The sequence below is a fragment of the Felis catus genome, chromosome B4 (assembly GCF_018350175.1).
Source record: "Felis catus isolate Fca126 chromosome B4, F.catus_Fca126_mat1.0, whole genome shotgun sequence".
Taxonomy (NCBI): Eukaryota; Metazoa; Chordata; class Mammalia; order Carnivora; family Felidae; genus Felis; species Felis catus.
This window is the reverse complement of record NC_058374.1, coordinates 89302667-89321021: the sequence shown is the minus strand read 5'-3', so window position 1 is coordinate 89321021 and position 18355 is coordinate 89302667. Positions and strand designations below refer to the sequence as shown.

At 40.2% G+C, this 18355-nt stretch overlaps 1 protein-coding gene and 2 pseudogenes across 6 annotated transcripts in view; 2 read left to right on the top strand and 1 right to left on the bottom strand.

The window, feature by feature from the left end:
* The window catches only part of SRGAP1 (SLIT-ROBO Rho GTPase activating protein 1), a 289170-nt gene that overhangs the window by 218628 nt on the left and 52187 nt on the right, over positions 1 to 18355 (bottom strand). The gene's annotated exons all lie outside the window — the stretch shown is intronic.
* On the top strand, positions 2824 to 2939 carry LOC111561601 (annotated as a pseudogene).
* On the top strand, positions 16175 to 16581 carry LOC102900094 (annotated as a pseudogene).

Here is an 18355-nt window from a genome sequence, read left to right as displayed (position 1 = left end):
GACAAATAACTGATATGAAAAACCGTTTTATGAAACTTGCAGTTTCGCTGCTGTGGATGTGAAATTCATTACTGTTGACACAAAAGTACTCTTCATGCAAAGATGAACCCTGTTCTCCAGGTGCTTCTAGTCTAGCATAGAGGAGAGATAAGAAACAATGACAACTAGTTATTCTCAAATTATCATGGGGAGGGGCCAGATTCTTAAAATTTGAATCCTTCACAGACTGATACTTTTGAAAAAGATACCTAAAAAAATGTAATAAGAATTCAAAATGCTTATTTTCAATTTTTGTATTTATTTCATGGAAGAACAGTAACATCTCAGTCCATGCACAAGCACTGTAATAAAGGATTATGGTGCTAAAACCAAAGTATATAAGTTACTATCACATAGAAAGAAATGAATGATCAGTTGTAAGGAGAGGCACAAACTTAACCTAAGGAAAATCTTTATGGAAGATGTGACCTTTGAACTAGGTCTTAAAAAAAATGGAGGATTTCCCAGAAAAATGCAGTGAGGGGTAGAAAGAAAACTCCAGGCAGAAGGAGCAACACATAGAGGCAGGAAAAGCAAGTATTTCCATTAAACTGAATGATGAGGGAAAGGCCAGTCAAGGAGGGGTTATAAGCTGAATTTGAACATTAGAAGCTGAATGGCCCCCATTTGGTGAAATTTCATGAAGACTGAAAAAAGAAAACAATTGATTCCCTTACCAGGTGTTTAAAATATTATTACAGAAACAGCTCCAGTGACCATCTCAAGTGAATTTAAGCCCTTTGGGTGGGACTCATTAAACACCACCTTACACGTATGTATCTTCCTCTTTAGCGTTGCAGATAGCGAACCTTTGTCACAGCTTTAAAATGGAGAAAAATCACCATCATGCCAGACCTAGAGTCTTCAGATGTGGAGGGAGAGGGTTTATATTCCTCATCTAGGTTTTGGTTTAGATTTTTACTTCGCCACCTTTCCTTGCAGATGGACAAAGCAGACAAGAATGCGGGCTCTGTCTAGTGCTGACTTTTACCTGTTCCCTGACCTGCAACAATTTACTCACCCCTCCAGTTTCCTCAACTACAGAAGAGGGATGGTGACAGTCCCCACCGCCCCGCCCCCAGGGGTTACTGTACTAGGAGGATTAAATTAATACAAGTAAAGCACTCATAAGAGTGATCCATGTCAATGAGTTAGTATCACAATAGCACTAAAACTAGATGGATGTGTAATATCTCACTTCCCCCCCCAAACCCCACAGTGCCATTCATATAAGTACCTAAAAGTAATATCCCCAAATTCTAACCCTGTACATCATCCGCTATTTCTTCAACATCACTGTAAACCTAAACATGTATTACAGGTAGAGAAAATAGAGCTAATTATAGGCTTCAGAGTAAAATGACTAAGGCAAATCAATAGAGGAGCTTATTTTCCATCCTGATCCTACCTTAGTTATCCCTAAAATTAGAAGCCAGTAGTTTGGGGTTATTGAAAGACACTTCCTCTGAGAGAGGAAACCGGAATGAGACACGACTGTTTTAGGCAGGCTTTATTTGAAACATTTAGCACCTCTTCGAAATGCAAAGTAATCAAGGCGACGCGTAACTATTTAAAAGTCTGAGACGGTTGTCCAGAGTTCACTGAGAGTTTGACAACAACTGGGGACTACAGAATAAGAAATGTGGGGCCACTTCACACAGAAGCTCAGCAAGGGGATGGAGGAGTTTTGGGTCAGGAATTTAAGAGTTTATCTTAATTTAGCAGTTGTTCAGCTGGTAGCAGCCAAATCGAGTGAAGCCTTTTCAGGGAGAGCAGTTTAGGCCACAGCCGTCTAGACGAAACACCACCACTACACGGATGGACACAGAGGCTCCCCAATATCGGCACAAATTCCAGAGATACAGCCAAGGCTACTTTAGACGTCGCTGGCAAATCAACAGAAATGTGGAGAACTCTAGAGGCCAGGGAGTTCCCTGGGCCACCTTAAGGATGGTAAAGGTAATTTGCAAATGCTTTCAGTATCCTGGGTAGTATTAAGCTTCCCCCTCCCGCCCCTTACACTTCAAATTATTGTCAAGTGTGTTGTTCCTGGGGCCTATTCCTTTTTCCTCTGTTCTCCAAACACATCCACATCTTCACCCTTTATTTGTCAGGGCAAATGGAAAAGGTCTTTGACCTCAAATGTGGCCCTTTGAGACCAGTTTAGGCTGACCTCTCCACCATTCTTGCCTGCCCAAGAGCTGACCTACAGGAAGTAAATACAAGCATTGTTCCTTAAAGGCAAAAAATCATACTGGTTTTACCATCACCTGCAGAGAGAATACAAAAGCCCAAGAGAAAATATTATGACGTCTACAACTATGACCAACAACCTCACCACCACATAATTGCTATCATTATGTTTTTAACCTCTTAATTCTGCTTTGCTACCATGTCTCCTAGATATTGCTAAGACATTACCGTAAGGCTCCATCTATTTTTTTCCCTCAAAAATGTGCCATGACTTCAATGTGTTTCAAAATACCCAGTATTACTGTACCTGAAGAGAGGCTGTGGACAGTGGCATCTCAATGCTTACAAGTTCAAAATGGGGCCAAAGAGGGTAGGGAAGGAAGTGGGCTACCTGCTGTTAGTCTGGAATGATAAATTTAATAATCAAGTAGTTAGAAGTATATCAACTAAAGAAAATAAAACAGTAGGTTACATACCAGTGACTAGGAGGTAGGAATAAATGCAGAACAGAAGGCACAGACGCTTTAGTTAAAATGATTAGGCTGCCAGAGATTGGGAAAACAATTTCCTGCTAATAATATCTGACTATATATCACTTCTTGGCCTTCTGGCTAAGATCAAGTGTAGTATCTGTTCTTATCAGTTTAATATCTGACTATAGAAATCACCTACTAAGTAGCAATAATCTTACCAAAATTACAACTTCCAAGTCTTCAGGTTAGATTTTGAACTTAACCTTGTTCAAGTCATTCGATCACCCAATCAAGCATTCATAAAACATCTCCTAATTATGCAACACTGCATCTGACTTCCTGGAGTAAATAAAAGATTCAAACCCCCTTCCTACAGAAATTTATACTCTGATGGTTAGTTTTCTGACAACTTGGATAGGATATAGTACCCAGTAACTTAATCAAACACTAATCTAGGTGTTGCTCTGAAGGTATTATGTAGATGCTTAACATCTATAAACAGCTGACATTAAGTAAATGAGATTAGCCTCCATAGTGTGTGGGCTGCAATTATCTGAAAAGCCAAATGGGCAAATACTAAAGGTTTCCCAGAGAGAAGAAGGAATTCTGCCTCAAGGCTACAGCGTCAATTCCTGCCTGAATTTCTAGCCTGCTCTCCTGCCCTATAGATTTTGAACCTGCAGAAAACTACACCACTATGGATTCTGTTTCCCTGGAGAACCTGGACTGATATGCATTCTTATAAACAATTAGAAGCAAACAGTAAATGGGAAGAACAAACTGCTATAAAGATGCCTTATAAAAGCATGTCCAAGAGCATACACTCAAGTATTTCCAGTATAATAGGATAATTTCTATCATGGAGCTAAGTACAAAAGACAGTAAGAATATAGAAGGGCTTATATTTGCCTAAGGTAGTTAGACAGTCCAAAAGACCTTTCTTGAAAGGATACAAAGAGAATTTCTTACAGAAAAGGGAAAAGCACCCGCAACTGAGAAGAAATGCTAGAATGCACAGTATATGTACTGAAGCATAAACTAAAAGATCAGAACGAAGGTCAAGGAACGGAGCAAATGATAGGATAGGAGATAAAGTGGGTTGCATACAAAAGGCCATGTCTGCATGTGAGAAAGATAAGATCATGGAAGACAAGGCTTAAAGTGTACTAAGCCCTAAAAAGTCATAGCTGTTCAATTTTTGATTTGATAAATGCATAAATGAATGCTGTTAGCTTACATTAAATTGTTACTGTAAAGATGTAGCTAAAATGAGAGGAAGAACAAGTTCGGCAATGTGGCAGGATACAAGATCAATATACAAAAATCAATTCTGTTTCTATATACTAACAGTGAGCAATCTGAAGACAAAATTAAGAAAATCCCATGTACATTACACAGCTAGAAGAATCTCTAGGAAAACTTTAACAACTTTAACACTTTTGTGCCAAAAACTGTAAAACACTGTTGAAAGCTGTTAAAGATCCAAATAAATGAGAAAACATTGCTTGTTCATTGATCTTAAGACTTATTATCTATAAGAAGGAAATACTACAGATTCAACACAATCCACATCAAAGTCTCAGTTCGATTTTTTGCAAAAACTAGTAAGTTGGTCCTAAAATTCATATGGAAATGAAAGCAACCCAGGATAGGACAAGAAATGAACAAAAAAGAACAACCTTCAAAAAACGAAGCTGGAAGACTTACACTACCAAACTTACAACAAAGCTATAATAATCAAGACAGTGTGGTACTTGCATAAGGATACACATATATATCAATGGAAGAGAACAGAGTCCAAATACAAATCCTCACATTTGTGGCTAACTGATTTGCAACTGGGACAAGACAATTGAAATAGTCCTTTCAACCAATGGTGATGGACAACTAGATATGCACATGCAAAAGAATGCATTTGGATCTCCACCTCACATTTCATACAAAACAAAAAAAACAGATCAAAGACCTAAATGTAGGAACTAAAACTATAACACTCCTAGAATACACAGTAAATATTTAGGACCTTGGTTTAGGCAATGGTTTCTGAAATATGGCACTAAAACCACAAGTGACAACAGAACAGGTAAGCTAGACTGAGACCCATCAAGAAAACGAAGACAATGCTCAGAATGGCAGAAAATATCTGCAAGTCATACATTTTACAAGGGATCTATACATAGAACATATAAACAATTCTTACAATTCAACAGTAAGACAAATAAGTCAATTTAAAAATAGGCGAAGGGAGTGCCTGAGTGGCTAAGTCAATTGAGTGTCTGACTTCAGTTCAGGTCACAATGTCAGTTTGTGAATTACAGCCCTGTGTTGGGCTCTCTGCTTAGAACCTGAAGCCTCCTTCAGATTCTGTGTCTCCCTCTCTCTCTTCCCCTTCCCTGCTCATGCTTGCGCTTGCTCACTCTCTCAAAAATAAAAACGTTTAAATTTTTTTTTTAAACAGGCAAAAGAATTTGAAGAGACATTTCTCAAAAAAATATATATATATGTGTATATAAATATATGTGTATACACACACACACACACACACACCAATGTCCATTAAGCACATGAAAAGATGCTCAATATCATTAGTCACCAGTGAAATGCAAATCAAAACCACAAAGAGATGCTACTTCACACTCAGGATGGCTAATATCACAAAGTCAGATAATACCAAGTGTTGATGAGGATGGAAGAAAGTTAGCACCCTCATATATTTCTGGTGGGAAAATAAAATGGTACAGCCACTGTGGAAAACAATTTGGTGATTCCTCAAAATGCTAAACACAGAGTTACCATAGGACTCAGCAACTCCACTCCCAAGTATATGCTCAAGAGAATAGAAAATTTATGCCCTTAAAAAAATCTGTACACATTTCTTCATAGGATCATTCCTAACAGTAAAAAAAAAAACAAACAAAAAAACAAAACAAAACAAAACAACACCAAAATGTCCATCAAGTTATGGATGGATAAACAGTACTGGTATAGCCATACAATGGAATCTTAGTCATAAAAAGGACTGAGGTACTGATGCATGCTACGACACAGATGAGCCCTGAAAACACATGCTCAGAGAATGAAGCCAGTCACAAAAGATCAAATATTTATAGGATTCCATTGATCGGAAACATCCAGAATAGACTAATCCACAGGAAGAGATAGAGTAGACTGCCTGGAGATGGGGTGGGGTTAGGATAGCTAATAAGAATTTTCTTTTTGGGGTGTGGAGAATGTTCTGAGTTTAGATTGTGGCACACTCTGAATATACTAAAAACCACTGAACCACTTTAAATGTGTGAATTTCATGGAATGTGAAATGTATCTCAATAAAGCTGTAAAAACAGGGAGCTATGATGCAGTTGGATAATCAAACTTGCTTAAGCAGAAAACCTTTTCAAAATAGAGAAGATGTGTTAACGGGAAGGTGCTACCAGAAAATGAGAGAAATAAAGTGTGAGACTTTGATGTTTCCTCGGGGGGGGGGGGGGGGGGGGTGGGGGGGGTGGGGAGGCTTGTGACCACTCCATGCCCAACCTCCCAGGAATAGGATTTTGAACAGTCATACAAGGATTAAAGGCATTTGGAGTGGAGTTCCTTGAATGTTAACACCTTAGAGACCCTGTCTTTGGATTCTTATAACTTGGTTCCCCAGAACTACCCCAGATTCTGGTTGTTCAATTCTCCTTCAATTCTGTCTCCCATAATTAGAGTTCTATAATTTCAGTAAGTTCTGTCTTCCTCGGTTCGGTTACCCGGAGTCAGTTTCTGCTAGGAAAAAGATGGATTATTTTTGAATATTTAGGGAAGGCCACTGGATATGTACAAGCATCATGAGATTTACTGAGGCAAAGTATGAGACTTAAACTAATTTCCTCTGAAGAATTTCTGACAGATCATTCCTTCAGGAATTCACCTAGTGATACTGATAGGTTACTGTAACAAATTGTTGTTCTGACTTCACTAGGCAGAGACCCAAGAGATTCTTTTCAGTGACCTAGTGTTCCCTATGCTTTTAAGGAAACCAGATAGATATATGAATACTGTTACATCTAACACTATTTTGGTTTCAAATGTAATGTCTTAACACTTTAAAAAAAAGGTAAACCCAATCACTAGGATACTGCTGACAAATCTTACATACCTGAACAGTGTTTTCTCAAATTTGAATAGATGAATTTTTTTTTTTTAATATGAAAAGGTCCTGGAAAAATCGAAAAACCTCAAATTGAGAAAACTTATATCACCATTTTAGCTTCATAATGGTTATTAACATCCATTTGATTATAAAAGCCAAAGTCAGTGGGACTGCAAACAATTCAACGTCCATCAACAGGTGAATGGACAAACAAAATGTCAGGTCCAAACAATGGAACACTCATCAGCAATGAAGTGAAATGAACTACTGACCTGCTACAACCTGATAAACCTCAAACATCATGTAAGTAAGAGAGACCAGATCCAAAAGATCACAGAGTGCTTGATTCCATTTATGTGAAATGTCGAAAAAGGGCAACTTTATGGGGCCAGCCTGCAGATCAGTGGGTACTTGGAACGGCCAGCTAGACCAAGGGTGAACAAAATAAAAACAGGAGGGATTTCTTTTGGTGGGGGGTAATGGAAAGGTTTTCAATCTAGACTGAACCTCCACGTTAGCCTGGGAAGAGCCAAACCACAAACTGTAGACTGCCGTGTGATGGCTGCACAACTCTATAAATTTACTGAAATCACTGAAATGTACATGTAACAACAGGTGAATTATACGGTATGTGAATTATAGTTGAATAAAGCTTTTTTTTTTTTTTTTTGGAGGGGGGGAGTAAACGCAAGGCAACATTATGTTGAGAGATCATAATCCAAGATACACCCCTTTGGGAGCACAGAGAAAACTTTTAAAGCATTTAAATACAAATTTACAGAGAATTCAGGGACCTCTGAGAATGCCATCATAGATCCCGACATAGCTAAGAAAAATTGCCCCAAGGGAGTACAATAGTCTGGGCAAAGTTTTCTGGGGACCTAAACATTTTTACCCTCTTTTGCATGTGCACAAAAAAGACAAAACAAATCGGAAATGTTTTATACTCATTTTAAGGACAATCCTTCTAGAGTGACTTATACAAAGTCCTAGTCCTTTCTGTTATATTTTCATTTATCATATGCATTTATTATTAAAAACAAGACTGTAAAAATACATGTTTTCACAAATAACCTATAGTTCTACACCTTTGTATTTTTTTAAGCCTATCGACTGTAGGAACTCCCCAGTCTCTTCCAGTAAAAACTCTGGAACCCCTCTCTAGGTTGTATTAAGTTTTGCTTATCATAAATAGCAAAACTGATTTTCCCAGTTTGTTCTTTTCCTTGTTTTATTTTGTTTTTTTTTTTTTTTTCTGTTGTAGAAATTACTAATTGTAACAGTTGAATCTTTCAGTCTTCTTTCTAGGTTGTTTATCTTCTAGTTTCAAGGCTGCAAGTTATCATTCTTCCATTGGCCTGATTATAATCTTTTAAAACACAATGCACTGAGCACACTATCTCGATGACTCAGGCACATCTCCCAAAGCAAAGTATCCCATTTTGCTGTGTTACTGTGCCAACACAGCAAAAGAGCTTACTGAGGTATGTGGGAGTGTCTGTCACCCATTAAATGGCCCTAGGCTGCCAAGGCCGAAATCCTTCCTCTGTTGTCATCCTGTCTGCTGTCATTTCTCACATCTGTCTGTGGGTCTGTTTACAGCTAGCACTGTTTCTCCTTTCCATGTACTGACTCCATTGTTCTAGGATTAGGAAGCAGACTTAACTTGCTGGTTTAGAGGTGTATACAAATCAAAGCTGGGGTTTGAGGTTCTGAATAGAGGTTTTAAATTCCCCAGTATGTAAACTGCAGGAGCCCCAGTACCTTCACTTGGCTTTTTCAAAAACATGCTGACGTGGGGCACCTGGGTGGCTCAGCCAGTTAAGCATCTGACTTCGGCTCAGGTCAAGATCTCGCGGTCTGTGAGTTCGAGCGCCGCGTCGGGCTCTGTGCTGACAGCTCAGAGCCTGGGGCCTGCTTCAGATTCTGTGTCTCCCTCTCTTTCTGCCCCCCATTCACCCTCTGTCTCTCTCAAAAATAAATAAAACAGTTTTTAAAAATTTCAAAAACATGCTGGTGCTTTACCAAGATAACTGGAGCACCGCATACTACCGCGCTGGGACTCCTCTGCTTGGCCGTCTCCAACCCAGCTCTTAAGGAACTCAAAAGCAGTGACAACTTAGTTGTCCGTTAACTTGGACACAGGCAGCCCCTACCTCCTCCCCTGCCCAGACTTTGATAAACGAGAACATTTTCTTTTGTATTTGAACATAGCATGCTTCAGAGTTCTGACAACCCTTTAGCAAGAACCTAGCAATGCAGAATTGTCGCTTCAGGTAAAATCCACAACCACGGCCAAAAGCAGACGTCCAAAGATGTTTCAGGATTAGGAACTATAGCTATTTTCAAATTTTTATAATCTAATTAACTGAATTTAAAATACATAATACTACGTAAATTTCCCTGGAAGGATAGGAATGAAATTGGTGCTACTGTTTCCTTTGTGTGGAAGGAAGGTCAGACAGCAGAAGGGCAAGGGGGAACTTTTCATTCTACATTAACACTTTTTGGATATTGAATAGGTGACCCTATTCCTTTGACAAAAATAAATGGAAACTTTTTAACAACTGCATTATAGAAGTAAAGCCTACCAGGGCATATTAGAAGCCAGCTGATCAGGAAAGCGCCAAGCATAGTCCACTGTGGGCCAGGGAGAACAAAACCTACTTCTTAAATTATTTCACTTTCTACCCTCAACATCTGGGTTCTGTCTGATGGTCCCCAAGACTTTGTTTTGGCTCCTGCCATCATATCCACATTCCAACCCAAAGAAGAAAAGAGCACAATCCTTCTAAGGACACAACAACGAAGTGGCACAGATCATTTCTATTCACATCACAATGGTCAAAACTTAGTCACATGGCCATACGTAACTGCAAGGGAACGTGGAAAATAGTCTTTAGAAGGCATAGGTCCAGCTAAAACTTGGGAGATTACTAACGGAGAAAGTAGTACAGGTGTTGGGATACAAATAACTGTGGCAACTTCAGCCACAAATGAGTTAACACACAACTTAAGGGTAAGAGTTGTCTGTGGTGGGAGACAACAGAACACAACCCAGGGGCTTCAGGTACATTAATAACATTTCTTAAGTGATTACAACACAGGGTCTCATTTTTCACTGTTATTCCTTTAAGAGTGTATGTGTGTACATCACATTCATTATGTGTATTTCACAATTTAAAAACATCAAAGTTGTTGAGGCAGTGTATGGGCACATGGGGATTTATGCTATTCCCTCTACTTTTGAGAATGCTTGCAAACCTCTAGAACAAGAGTTTTATATGCACACCTTACACACGTATACTTTCATCTTAATACCCTCTCAGACACAGAATTAAAAACCTACTTTGTAAAACGCACTGTCCTAAACATGGTTACATGCCTCCATGCATTTGTTATATGGATGTCAAAGAAAGGACTATGCAATCTTTAAAATGCTTACTGTCTAATAAGGAGATCACTATTAAAATACTACAGTCTATGATGGAGTGACAGAATGAGTACAGACAGAATCCAGAGAAAGGAGAAGTCAGTTGGTTTAGGGAAAATGAGGTTGCTATCCTTGGAAATGAGCAAATGTGACAAAAATAGTAAGTAGTTAATACAAATAATAAACATGCAAACTAATTTTAAGCAATTAGATTTGTGCAAGCCTCTTCATGCAGCTGTCATTTTGTCTCAAAGTTAAGAATCCAGTTAAGTACAATCTGAGGAAGTGGAAAGAAAAACTGCTGCTCTACTTGGACATATTAAAATCCACGTTGCTACTTTATAACCAAGTCTTGTCAATCACTTTAGGGAGGCCTTCTGGACAGGCACCCCAGTCTTTCTGAAGGAGGCGGTGCGGCGAAATGATTGTGGACGTATGCAGTGAGGCTGCTCATGTTTGGATCTCCGGTCCACCCTCTGCAAGCCGTGGGATCATGCTATAGATGATGCTTCACCCTTCTGTGCCTCAGTTTCCTTCTCTATAATATTTGGATAATGACAGTATCTACTTACAACAGATACTGTGAGGCTCATCCTGTTCTTGGAACAGTGTCTGGCACAGAGTAAACATCCAATACATGTTTGTTGCTGCTGCTGTTACCCATGGCTCTTGAAATATGAGCTCATCGAATGTCCCCTATAGTTCACCGGGGTGGGGGAGGTTATTTTGGACAAACTACAGACCTGAATTTTTGTAAAATATCCTGATGATTGTTACAACGCCACGAAGGCCAAACAAGGCAGCTTTGCAAGCTAAATCTAGTGAGCCACCAAAGCCCAACTTAAATTTTTACGGAGAACCATGTTAGGCAAGTTGCTGCAGTAAGAGGTTATGAAAATAGAATTTTGGCAAGTTACAGGGCTCAAATGCTTCTAACCTACACAGCTGATTATTTCTCATATGGGTTACCTTCCTTGATGATTATCTGGTTAATTTTTAATCTCAGGCTCTCCTGTGTCACCCCTCCCATGCTCTAGTCCAGCTTTCTTTCTAAAGCAGCTAGGAATCGAAGCCGTGGTTAGAAAGAGCTCCCACCAAAGCTCAGAGTTGGGGGGGGGGGTGTCTAAAAACGTACTGCGCACACCCGTGAGAAATGCTAAACTGTGTGATGCCAACTATGGATAGTCTAGGATTATGGAGAGCACACTGTGGGGCAAAACAGGAAAAAAATGGTGTTGTACGTGGATGAAGCAAACTCTTGCTCCGCCTTAAAGCACAAGTACAATTCAGATAGAGAGGGAAAGGAAGAATCAACAGTGAAAGCAGAAAGATGGGGGAGCTCAGCACAGGCCATGACGAGACCAGACAAGATAACCCAGCAAAAAGTCTTTGTTTTGGAGGACTGGGAAAAATAAGATTGCATGGCTAAACATGGGACTAGACTATGGATGGCTTTTTCTTTAACGATTAATCCACTATTAGAATTATTAGTCCAAGGGTTCTCATTCTCTCACTGTAGAGAAGAAAGTAACACACCATATTAGGAATAGTGCTTTTGAAGAACTAGGAAGTTTCTCCAGCATAAGGACCTTATCTGCATTGGTCTATAAATTCTTAGCACCTAGGACAGGAACTGGCACACAATTTAAGTGTTTAAAAAATGCCCAACAGCAGTGCCTGGATGGTTCAACTGGTTAACTTTTTTTTTTTAAATGTTTATTTAGTTCTGAGAGAGACAGAGTAGGAGTCGGGGGAAGGGCAGAGAGAGAGGGAGACACAGAATCTGAAACAAGCTCAGGTCAGAGCCTGACTTGGGGGCTCAAACTGGGAGATCAGCGACCTGAGCTGAAGTCAGGTTGCTCAACCGACTGAGCCACCAAGGTGCCCCAAGGTTCTGGCTCTTGATTTTGGCTCAGGTCATGATCGCCTGGTTCTGATGCTTCAGGAGATCCAGCCTCCATCAGGGTCCATGCTGACAGCACAGAGCCTGCTTGGGTTATTCATATTCCTTCCTTCCTTCATTCATTCATTCTCTCTCATGCGCGCTGTCTGCCCCTCCATGCTCACACACGTGTACTTTCTCAAAATAAATAAAACTTTAAAAAATAAACAAAAATGCCTGACAAGGAAATGTCTGAACAATAGCCACATGGCAACAGACAAAACCAGCAGGTCATGACTGTCTAACAACAACAACAACAAAAAAAAGTGCCTAAGTCTGAATGAGAGTTCACATTCTGTAAATATCAAACAGACGTGTTTCATTACCTCTATCACTTTCTCCTGTTATTTTTAAGCCTCCTCTTCAGCATGCATGTTTTTTTTTTACATGATTTCTTTTTAAGCTTGATGGGGGCAGAATTCTAAACCGTAATTTCTTCCTTGTAACTTTATTTTTAATTAGAAAACAAAACAAAAAAACAACCCCAAAGGCAAATGGAGATGAGGCATTGCTTAGTTCACAACTACAGATGGAGAGCTGTTCTCATCACCATTTATTTACCAAAGGAGAGAGAATGGTCCACTGGAGGTAATGGGGAATTCCTTAGTTTATCTGGAAAATCACCTTGAACCATCATTTATTACATAGCTTCCCCCCCCCGCCCCGCTTCCTCCCAACACCTCAATAAAACAATAAACAAGACTTGCTAAGAACTTCTACAACAGTTCTAGAAAGTCCTTTAACACTAATACCCCCTTGGTATGAAGTTCAGCACTTCATGTTTATCCTCAGTTATTTCTAAAGTTGGATGCATTGCAACAGATAGTTTGGGGGGGGGTGGGGTTTAGAGCAAAGATAGTTTAAAAGTAAAGAAACACTTAACAGCTACTTAGGCTCTAACATACAGAATATAGATTAATAAAAAATCATGGGTACACACCAATAAAATACACAACTTACAATATTTTCATTATGTAGCAAACCTGGTCCCATTTGAGAAAGTCAACTTGATCCCTAAAGAAGTTCTAAGGTATAGACCATTATATACTGTAGTAATTTTCATGTATTCATAGTAATTCAACTGGTTCTAAATAAACAGCAAAAACTACAGTAAGACTTAACCAATGACACGTGGCCAATAAATGAAATCCATATATTCAAGACTCTTCCAACTAAAGTGGCCCAATTTGAAGCAAAAAAGTCAAGTAGGTGTGGCTTCCTCAGCATTGCTTTTGCCAAAAGGTACGCCTCAATTCAATCTTACTTGATACATTTGCCTCTTTTTTAAAACAGATTTTTTCATGTTAATTATTTTTGAGACACGGAGTACAAGCGGGGTAGGGGCAGAGAGACAGAGGATCCCAAGTGGGCTCTGTGCTGATAGAGAGCCCGATGCGGGGCTCAAACTCATGAACCCTGAGGTCATGACCTGAGCGAACGTTGGAAGCTTAGCCGACTGAGCCACCCAGGTACCCCAATACATTTTTTTCTTAAAAAAAAAAAAAAAGTTTTAGGTGTTGTCTGGGTGGCTCGGTGAGTTGGGCGTCCAACTCGATTTTGGCTCAGGTCATGATCTCAGTTTGTGGTTTGAGCCCTGAACTGGGTTCCATATGACAACGTGAAGCCTACCTGGGATTATCTTGCTCTCTCCCCCTCTCTGTGCCCCTCCCCTGCTTGTACTCTTTCTCAAATAAATTTTTAAAAATTTAAAACAAAGTTTTAAAGCACTATCTAACAATGGCAAATATAGGGGCAGGTGGCTCAGTCAGTTAAGCTGTCGGTGTCAGCTCAAGTCATGATCTCATGGTTTCAGGAGTTCAAACCCTGTGTCCGGTTCTGTGCTCACACTGCAAAGCCTGCTTGAGATTCTCTCTCTTTCCCCTCTCTCTACCCCTCCCCCACTGACACTGTTTTGGTCTCTCTAAAAATAAACTTAAAACAAAATGGTAAATACGAAGATTCCAAAAAGATTAACTAAAATACCAGCATACATTAGCTTAAAACTGTTGCTTTGAGTCTTAATGTACACATTATCACAAAGGATTCTCACCGAGTTTTTTGGTACCTATTTCAGTTCCATAATATTTATGTAATGTGACATAAATCTTTTAAAAGTTTTAACATACCCTGCTTAAAACTCTGCAAAATCTAAATTTTAATTTGAGGAAATTTCCCATACTGGAACAGAGACTAAAGTGCCCAATGAGGTGTCCATTTATCTGGCAGAATTACATTTTAAAATTATCATAAAAGGATTACATGAGATGTTCAAGGAAAATGTTCCCATTCAAGATAACATTATGAGTATTTGGAATGAATACAGAATGAATATTCTTATAAATTAACAATGGGATGTACCGGGCTGACTGTATTAGATTCCGTAACTGCAAAACCAAGCTCTTCACTGCCATATTGGTCTCCACATTTCTGAATGAATTAAAAGGCTTCCAAACAAGCTTCCTTTCCAGCACAGGAAATCCTGTTGCCACCCCCCCCCCCCACCCCGCAAGTATGCGTCATGCTCACAGATTTTCATTTCTCAACCCTTTAAAGGCCAACATTAGCCGTATTTCACAGGAAGTTCTTCCTTAATTCCTCCAATAGTTTGTAGGATACACTTTGGTTAGACACAAGGTCAGCGTAAATTGAGCTCCACTTTCTTATCACAGCATAGCAGCTGCGAAGAGGATGAGACACCACCACCCCATGTACCCAAACCTTTCTTTTTCTCAGGCTCTGAAATATATTAAGCGGCAGGTGGGTGGGCCTTCTGTGCCTTCTTGTTCTTGGATTTCTATATTAATATCTAGAAATACCTTTGCAAATCATCAAGGGACAAAACTCTATTCCCCGCCCCCAAATCTAAATGCTAACCCAAATGAAATACCCAGAAAGATTTCTATTAGTTAACTGTGTTCCCAAATTGAATTTGAGGCTCAGAATAACGACACATGAAAACGCAATTAAATGCAATCTAATGCAGAAACATTTTACTAAGTGGAGAGCACCATATTTCAATAGGACTGTGGCAAATCATGCTATTTTAAGACACATCTGAAAGAGCAGGCAAGGTAAACTGAGGGGGTGACCAATGGGATTCTTGAGAGCATGTTCAAGCATTGCCGCCTAAATAAAAGGCTAATTCCTTTTAGAGGAATTTTCTTTCACCTCCTCCCTAGACTGTACCCAGATTTCATTGATGAGGGTGAAAATATCCCTTTGCTCCACATAACCAAGCCATTAAAACAATGTAGTGGTAGTACATTTGAGACCACAATTGGCATGCCCAAACATTATTCTCCTAAGTACAGCTCTAGTGGCCTTGGTTCTCACACTATTATCTCCCCTAAATTTGGCTGCACATATTGTTATGGAGCACATTAGCCTAATTCCCCAAACAAAAGTAATCTCAATATTTATTCCTATGGAAACCAAATCAAAATAGCACATATGTTCTAGTAGCAGGCTTTTACTGTGACCAGATCTTTTATTTAAAAACAGAAAATCTGACCCTGTCAAAAATGGACAATTCAAGGGTTTCATTTACATTACAAAAGAGTTAGTAACTTAGAATGATCTCTTCAATGTTAATTAACATTCAATTGACATCTGTTGTATAAAAAGAGGTCTATCAAATCAGTCTGCTCCTACCACCATTGCCCAAAATACGGCCACCCACACTGTGTGGTAACAAGAGAGGTCCATACGTGTTCAATGGGAATAGGGTTCTCTGATCAAGCAAATCAAATCCAGTGTGAAGGATTTTCTGAATGTATTTGGAACAATCAAGGCTCCCCAAAGTTGTCTGACTACAGAAGCTTATTTTCAAATAATTCCAAATTAACTGAGAGTTAGCATTCTTCAGAAGACACTGGGAAATGTTGCTTTCAAAAAAAGATCCTCATTCCTATGCACAGACACAGTCCCCATAGTATGTACAGAGTGTTCAACAAAACGAGCCATCTTTCTGTGCCACCATATTGGTACTCATGATGGTTTTGGCAGATGCTGTAAAGAGTATTAACAACGCTGCAAAGAGAGGCAAATGCCAACTTATTAGGCCATTCTCCAAAATCATCATCCGGTTTCTGTGATGATGAAGCATGGTTACCTTGGTTTATTTGAAATCACTGCTGATCACAGAGCTGGGAAAATGGTTCTGAACCTCACGAGCCGATTAAACAAGTGTGGCGCGATCAGCCCCAGATTTCGTGTACAACTCAAAGATCTAGAAAAATGGCAGAATAATCTGCTCCCATCCAGCCAATTTGGTTTCATGGGGCTGACAACCTCAGCTGGCATCATGGACCATGAAGGAGTAAGATCAACGCACACAGGGGGAAAAATCCTGAGATTCTTTTCGTAGGGATGGAATATATACATGCGAATAAAATGCTTCCATTGGAAAAAAAAAAGAGCCAGTGCTAGAAAAATGTAGCAATTGTAGCAATTTCACAAAACATCTAGACTTACTAACACTCGGTTGCTGTAGGGTCATAGCTAGCTGAAGGTCAGCAGTGGAGTTAGACCACTTACACAGGGGACAAACACTGATCTGTTTCTGAGAGAGAGAGAAAACCCACAAAGCTGTGAGATCACGCCCTGAGCCTAAACGGAGTCTGATGCTTAACTGACTGAGCCACCCAGGCACCCCAAGGGAGTTGGAACTTTCATTCGCACCCCACCCCACCCCCACCTCTAGGGAGGGGAGATGAATGGAGGTTGAATCAATCAATGGTGCCTACATGATGAAGCCTCGATAAACACTCCTAGGGAAGGCATCTGGCCAGCTCCCAGGCTGGCGAGCACGCAGAAGTGCTGGAGGAATGATGTACCTGGAGAAGGCATGTAAACTCCACACCCCTCCCCATTCCAGGCTCTGTGCATCTCTTCCAACTGGCTGTCTGAGTTGTGTCCTTTCATAATAGAGCAGTAATCTAGAAAATAAATGGTTTTCCTGAGTTCTGTGCACCATTCTAGCAAAGGATCAATTGTTTGCCCTGAGGGGGTGGAGTGGGGGGTGGAATTGGAACTTACAATTCATAGCTGGTTGGTCAGAAGCCAAGGTGACAACCTGGACTTGGAATGGACATCTGAAGTGGGGGCAGCCTTGTAGGGCTGAGCCCTTAGCCTGGGGATCTATCTCCAGGTAGACAGTGTCAGAATGGAGTTAAATCCTAGGACACAAAGGAGTTAAACTGTAGGACACCTAGCTGCTAAGAATTCCTTGGTGTCAGGGGCACCTGGGTGGCACAGTCAGTTAAGCGTCCGACTTCAGCCAGGTCACGATCTCGCGGTCCGTGAGTTCCAGCCCCGCGTCAGGCTCTGGGCTGATGGCTCGGAGCCTGGAGCCTGTTTCCAATTCTGTGTCTCCCTCTCTCTCTGCCCCTCCCCCGTTCATGCTCTGTCTCTCTCTGTCCCAAAAATAAATAAAAAAAAAAAAAAAACGTTGCAAAAAAATTAAAAAAAAAAAAGAATTCCTTGGTGTCAGAAAAATCACCACACATTTGGTGGACAGAGGTATTCTGAGTTGAGTGTAGAGGAAAGAAGAAAAACAGAATTTTCTCTTGCACTGCTGAACTGGGCAATGCAGGGCCGACAGTTCTGTAAACTTTTCCAAACATACTTCCTATATATGTGCAACATTAAACCTTTTCTACAGTGGCTTAATAATTTCCACGTGGGATAAGGAGAAGATCGGAGAAGCCAAAGAAAGAGTCTGGTCTTGGTTTGAACATTAACAACTTTCATATTAAACTATCCTATCGGGCCAGATCTTAACAAGTCACAACAGAGTGCCTTGAACACAGTAAATGCTCAATAAATGTGTTTTCAGTAAACAGATGAAGGCTTTCACTTCCCAGTGCACAACAGAACTCTCTATAGTAGTGATGAGGGAGCATGGGGCAAGCGGAGGGCAAAGTGCAGGCTAACAGCATCCCACCCCCCACCCCCGGTGGCACATGTAGGATATTCCTCGGACACTCCAGGCCACCCAAAAACAGCAAAGGACAAAAGAGCAAATGGTTAAACTGGTAAGAGTCTCCACCAGTCTACCAGAAAAGGCAAGCCCATCAATGGCCACTAGGAACAACCTACTGTCATAATGTTAAGGCTTTGCTCTGAAAAACCACCTTGGC